The sequence below is a fragment of the Hyposmocoma kahamanoa genome, unplaced genomic scaffold (genome assembly GCF_003589595.1).
Source record: "Hyposmocoma kahamanoa isolate Upper Pololo Valley unplaced genomic scaffold, ASM358959v1 102, whole genome shotgun sequence".
Classification (NCBI taxonomy): domain Eukaryota; kingdom Metazoa; phylum Arthropoda; class Insecta; order Lepidoptera; family Cosmopterigidae; genus Hyposmocoma; species Hyposmocoma kahamanoa.
In genome coordinates, this window is record NW_020653337.1 from 10,319,116 (window position 1) to 10,326,342 (window position 7,227).

A 7,227-nucleotide genomic window follows, 5' to 3' on the forward strand; every position below is an offset into this window, starting at 1 on the left:
TTCGCCTCTCTTGTGACAATTCGTTTGATATGAAACTATCATCATATGCGTTATTAATCTAAGTCGCCAACTACGTACGTAACGGTTATTGATAAAACATTTTTTTTTCATCGTTAATATAGACACTAGACAGAGATGTCGAGGTATTTAAAAGCAAGCTGATAGACCTCAAAAATGAGGTAAGTATGAATAGTATGAAATGAAATAGTGTGTTATGATGAAGAACCAACTTCGCTAACCACCTGACAAGTGTACAATTTTTAAGCTACTAAAAAAAAATCCATGAGTGAATAAAAACTTTCACATATTTTTCACAGATAGCGCAGCGGCAAAAATACATTAAAAACCACAAACAAAAGGTCTGCAACAAGCACAGAAAAATTCGTGAAGTTCGTTGGTTCGTTCCGTGGCTTATTTGGTATAGCATCTGGAACGGTTTGCTACGGGACGTGGTTCGGAAGATATTTTTTTTCTAAGTGTTCGATCTTTATTTAATTATTATAGTAAATCTATGATTTTTACAGATTTTATCGCACGGTCTACGACCACCGACATTTACACAACGCTCTTTCATACTAATAATTAACCAATTATACACTGCTTCAGACGCGTCTGCGGTACCACTGGCTTGCAAACTCATAAAAGTAAGGTAAAACGGGACTAATGTTCTTGGGGGCAACTGTAGCACTTTTAGTTTATTGGGGCACGTATACTTGCGAGGCAAGTAACAACACTTTTAAATGATGAAGTATACTTTCAAGTGTACTTGCGAATAGGTAGGCAAAGTTATGGGCAAAATCACGGATCTTGAGAATCCGTCTTCATAACTTAAAACCTATATAATAATCTACAAAAGCGAAGCGTCAGCTTAAAAAGCGAGACGATGTCATTATAAAACACCATTGATTGCTTAAACGAAACTTTTCTCCGCTCCGTCTTGGTTAATGGGCCTAAGAAACAATGGAGATAGCAAACATGACAGAAATCAACCACATTTATAAAGTACTAAATAAGACATTAACTAACTAGAACTAGAGGTACAATGCTGAGGCAATAATAACCTGCAAATAGTCATTAATTTTCGCTGCCTATTGATTGACACGGTCTGTTACATTCCGGTTCACTTTCATCAATTTTATATTTAACCGTGTTAAGTTGGTATTCTTGTATTTTTAATCTATATTTTGGAACTTGATGGTTCAAACGTGTAGGTGTTCACAATATGATTTGTGCAGATACTCATTTTTTGTTTGCATAATTACTTAATTATCACGAATGTGTGTTTTGATTTCGATACCATCTGAAATAAGACCGCATTGTTTAATTATACCCTATATATTATTACTCCCGTACACATAATTCGAGCCACCTCGCATTTTTGTCGTAAAGGGCTAGAATACAAAAATATCTCAAGTTTTCCCTGGTTTTGCAAATCCAAATTCTCAACAAGGACTTATGGAAAAGACGTTTAGTATACTAGTTTAAAAATTGCATACAGTTTTTGATCAATCAAACATTTATTAAGCTTAGGCCACTTAATACTGAAAATGTGTGGTGGCTCGATTGTGTGTCCGGAAGTGTACGTATATCTGAACTAGAAATAGGATTTGTAAGAGAATCACAATTTGGTTGAGGTAGGTTACGTCTGACGTAGTGTAGTGGCATTAGTTACATATGCGTCATTTTATTGCAACCATAAGTACTGTTTCTATCTCTAGCTAGGTATTCTTTACAAGATCAATATACACGTTGTTGATGATTGTCATATTGTGATAACTAAATATTAAGACACAATAACATACGTTTGCAAGATGTGTTGTTCTAACAAAGAATGTTCTATATCGTGATAAGTAGGGAAAGTTATTCGTATAAATACCACACGAAACTGAATACCGCATCGAGTAAAAAAACGTTATATTTTATGCGTGATATGGTATTATTTTTAAATCGTTCGTTACGAATGCCGTTACAAGAATGTATTTGTTTCTCGCGCAACCATACAATATGTCTTCAAGGGTGGTATTTTTTGAGTAAGAAAGTACTTGCCATACTCAACTCGCGTTAGTTTAATAACTGGCTTATTTCTAATGAAAAGTCGACTATCACTTACTTTGTTTTAAGTACATATTCATATGCGTTGAATAACTAGGTAATCAACGTGATATGCTTATTGACGACTAAATCTTCTAGTGTTCGTTAAATTTGCGTTGAAATCCATAATCGTTCTCAAACAGTTACGGCGCGCTGCGGCACATATTACAGGCGCTCGTGCGCAGCTGCGGGATGGTGACCGTAACCTGCCGTGTTTTTGAATTTTTCTGTGGCTTTTTTTAGAATTCTCACCGTCCACTAAGTAGAAACGTATAAGCGGGTAACGACAAAGAGGAATGGATATGAGACTAATAACTTATGACGTATTTTGGTTTGATGGCTCCAAAAATTCAGCAAATCGTCTGTGATTCTAATGTTAATAAAAGGTCCTACTTATCTAGTAGGCAACAACGATAAGAAATAATCTCAACAGTATTAGACAAGATATATATACACAACTCTACTTATGTAGCCAAATTATTTGAATTCGTCTTTATTTAGCGACCTGGAGTTTATCTGAAACTTTGACTTAATTTACACATAAACAATACAAATCTAATCAAATTATTAAGGTTCCCACATGATGGGCTATTGAAATTAATAGGTCAATAAATAGCGGAGTTATTTCTGCACGTACTTTCGACCTAGTTAAGATGGTTATTTCGGTAACAAACGTAGACAGGTAAAGTCCACTGATTGACAGCGAACATTGTAAGAACTGATAATATTGACAAATTTTATTTCATATTTTAAATTTATACATTAAATGTATATATAATGAATACGATATCATGTATATAAAATATATATTATCGATTGAAGCGTTTTATAAAAACTGGCATAATAAGTAAACAGAAAAGGTACCAATTTTATAAAAGAAGTAACTGATGGGTATTATTTGCATGGTTATTTTTTAAACTTTACAATGGCGAAATCGAAGGCAAGCTACATGAATTTTAATATATGGATTCACAGTTAAGTCACAAAGGAAATATCTGCCTAAAACGAAAGAATTAGAATGCAATGCTTGTTTATTTTTCTGCTAAAAGTGTAAACAGTAGCCGTTCGACGCGTGAATAATTTCTATCGTTAGACACTTGAATAATTTCTCAGACTGACAATATCAGTTTTTTTTTCGTCGAACATGTAAAAATACATTGTCACAAACCAATAACAGGTATAGAAATATACTAAATCTATGTATAGAAAACATGATTGCGGTGCTATTTTTAATGCTTTGGAAATGTGGTTGCTTAGTGGTGCTCATACAATTTAGATATTCAGAAACAAATAAAAACCCACACTTAATTTTTAATTGAGTAAGTAATAAAACGGTAAGTAATAATCACTACAAACAATATTATATGTATATACATTGAATTTGTAGAAATAATTATTAGTTGGGCAAGTTTTTTCAGCATCACTTTGAAAAATATAAGGCTTAGGGGTAATTTTACTGTAAAATGCCAAATAAATATACCGAACAAAGTGTGTTTTAGTTTCGTATCGATAGGTAAGTACTCTTAGTAAGTACTAAACACTAAACATCATGTTTACATATGTATCATACTATTAATTCTAATAAACATCTAAATTTTTGTAATTTGCCAAATAAATGTTCCTTAAAATCTGTTGAAATGGTTTCATTTTTTGAATAAGTAATTAATATTTTTTCGTTTTCTTTGTGAATTGGTGGATATTTTGGAATTGCCTCCTCCCGGTGACATTTTAAGTAACGCAGAACTTGCAAAAGACATTTTGAAAATTCCGAAAATGCATCATTTCATTTCATCAAAATATCAGTATTATCTTCAAACGCGTGTTACACGGCTTCAAGGTTGTTAGAAATATGTGATGCTTAAATCCTCGCCTGAGGCTAAGACAAGTGTCAACCCATTGTGAATAACCTACTTTCCGCACTCGTAAAACATACAATCTATGTTAATATGTCCGTTTATACTAAAAAATAAAATAACACATCTGCCTGAAAATGCTAATTGCATGACTGCATGGCAATTACAATTAGCTCCTGTGTATATTTCTCAAGATACAATATATACAAGATACAGATGCGGAATTATAAATTAAATCTCCACCGTCCTCGATGTTGAGGCCAAATTTTATTATCAACTTTCAGCATCCTCTGCAGGCCACAATCATATGTCCAAGTATTCATGACTGGTGGTTACTATTAAGAGTAAAGAGATATCTCACAAACAAGGAAGCGCCGCCGCTAGGCACGTCCTGGATTAGAGGCGGATTTGCAGTCCTGGCTGCCCAAGGCCCCAGGCCATGTAGTTAGTACTAGCCGCCTCTTTCTCAGCACTCATCAAATACTAGTAGACTACGTAATGAATTAATTTACTTTATTGCCAACTTTTATCGAAATCAACTCAGAAATTTAGTTAACTATAATACCTGCTAGTTTTGAATTTTTCGGAGGTTTCAGATTTAAATAAAACATTTAAAACGGTTTTAGGTTTTATTTATTTAACTATGGGTTCGTTCTCGTACAAAACTAGATATGACAAGTGTTTTAGAATGTGGTGCTTTGAGTTATTTCTTGCTATCATCAGTGAATTTATTGTTACGATTGGCCGTCCTAGGCCCCGGGCCTGCTGGGCCTTAGGGTAAATCCGCCACTGTCCTGGATTCATCTATCTCTAATTTGCTACGTTCTATCTATAGCCATAGCTTTTTATTACGGTAGTATAATAGCCGTCAAATTATTCGAAAAATGTACTCGAGTGTCTAGCGTGAGCGAACAATAGCGCTATAACATAGAGGAAAGACTTGCCATTTTCGAATTTGTACCTTAACGGCTTGGCGACAATATGCATTATAACTTTATTATACCAAACAATAAGTGTTTTGGAGACGGCTTCAAAAAAAGGCACGCAAACAAATATCCAATTTACGTGAATACCATCAAAACTAGTAATATTATCCAACAATTTCTACATTTTTGAAAATTACGCTTAGATGACGATTAGTAATTTTTAATAAGTATTATTTCATAAGGCCACAAGTACAGGCCAGTTCCACAAGCAGCAAGGCAATGTACTAATATGTATGTACACTGCAAAAAAGCTAAAAATGAAAACGGAAATAAGCAAATTACATACTACAAAGTCAAATATTTTTACCATACCTCAGCGCAGTGCGTTGCAAAATATTTTTTTTACCGCACCGGCCGCACCGCTGCGCAGTGCGTGCTGATCCTACTTACTCTATTAAAGGAAATGATACCAATTGAGGAAAAATTCAAATTTCCTTATGTTCGAATTCGAAAAGATTGATTTTATTTGCCCGTTTTAGTTATACTGGAAATATGTTTATGTGAAGTGAGAATCCCAACAGCTTATTAGTAACATTTAATATTCCAATTTTACCCATGTCATGTTTTAAAAAAACTAGGATTGTCAAATAACTTGTAATGTAATAAAATTGTTGATTCTCGATTTAATTATAAGAAATAAGTTCGCTGAAGTATGGAACATACTGGTGATTGTTACTAATAAAAAATGCACTTCATTAAGCAACAACGCTATTGGAGGTATTGATTCTATGTAAACTAAGAAAAATTTTGAGATAGTCAACCTGTACAGCCGTGTGGTGTCCTTGAAAAATTATCTTCCGAAACGTTAGCTTCTCGTCGTTTTCATCCATATTAAACGTTTTAGAGCAACGAAAATTGGTTACCGCAGCTTAAGAAACAGATGAATAGATCAAAAAGAAATTTACCTAGATTTTTGTACATATTTGTTTACATTTTCCACACTGCGGTCCTCAAGCAAGAAATCGATGGCGCCTATACGTAGAGGTAGCGCTTTCGTTATAAAATATAATGAGACCTTGAAACTGTAATGACAAAGAAAGGATAGATTGGCTTATACTCACGTTAGATCTCGGGGAAGAGTCATCCATATCACGTAGATGCGCTTCCTGTAGCGGTAGACACAGGGAGCAATGGCCAGGAGTGCAAAAATCGCAGCTTTCGACAGAGTGCTGAGCACGGCGGCCATCGCGGCGGCCAGTGCCATCAGCGCGACGAGCGCCGCCAACAGCGCGTCCATCTTGGCCCAGAGCCCAGTGAGCGAACACACGACAAACACTAGTTACGCGAGCGCGCGCGCCACCATCGACTCAATAGTTTCGGGTGATCGCGCAAAGGCGGGTGCCGTGCGGCGCGTCAATGGCGGAATGCCTCGCGGACGGCTGTGGCGGTCGGCGACGGGTAGCGGAGGCCGAAGCGCCCCTCGCAGCTGCACATGCGCCGCCAACAGCTGATCCCTTCGCACCGTCCGATAAAACCGGCTAACTCATGTAAACTTGTATAAAAAAAACCAAAAACCGCGGTGCGACAGTTACAATTTTTACGCGGATATTGACTTAGGTGACATTGTAACTGAAAATTTTGTAGTTCTCATTTTAAAATTATTATTTTTTAATGACAGTCAGCAACGGTAAATCTCTTTCGTGTCATTTATTGATGACGAAGATTATATTTAAAAAGTCTATTTCAGATTAAAATATTTTGTCACCCTCACACGTTTTGAAATTTACCTTGGCGGTACCTGAGCGCAACAACAAATCAACAAAAAATAACGACGCTAGCATGACGCTAGTGACAAATCACTTTCTTCACGACTACCGACTGGTTCGAACCCATGTTGCATATTGTAGTATAGCACGTAAGGATGCAGGTGCGCGCGTCACGCACCGGGGCATTTACAATTTTTTATATCAACGACAACAGATTTTGATATTTTGAAACTGAGTTTGCTTTAAGGGTAAGGGCAATGGCTTGCAGAAAATCTGTCGATAGGTAAAATAAAGACACATAATTACAGAAATATTAATTTACTCCCAACAACACCGTAACTGTAAATTATGCTTACTTGTTATACAACACATTATGTAATATGCGTCGGACAGTTTTTATAAACAAGTATATTTCAGGCAAGTAAACAACCAATCTAAAAAATGTAAAAAAATTAGAACAATTAAATTAAAATACATTATCTAAGAGGAAATTATAATAATAGATTTAACTTAATTTTGTGCTCGATTTAGTCGAATAAAAAAATCACAATGTGATTTTTTAAATTTGACAAATTACAAACAAACACCTTA

General features: G+C 35.3%; 1 protein-coding gene across 1 annotated transcript in view; it reads right to left on the reverse strand.

The window, feature by feature from the left end:
* The window catches only part of LOC113233431 (long-chain fatty acid transport protein 4-like), a 111,053-nt gene that overhangs the window by 50,259 nt on the left and 53,567 nt on the right, over positions 1-7,227 (reverse strand). The gene's annotated exons all lie outside the window — the stretch shown is intronic.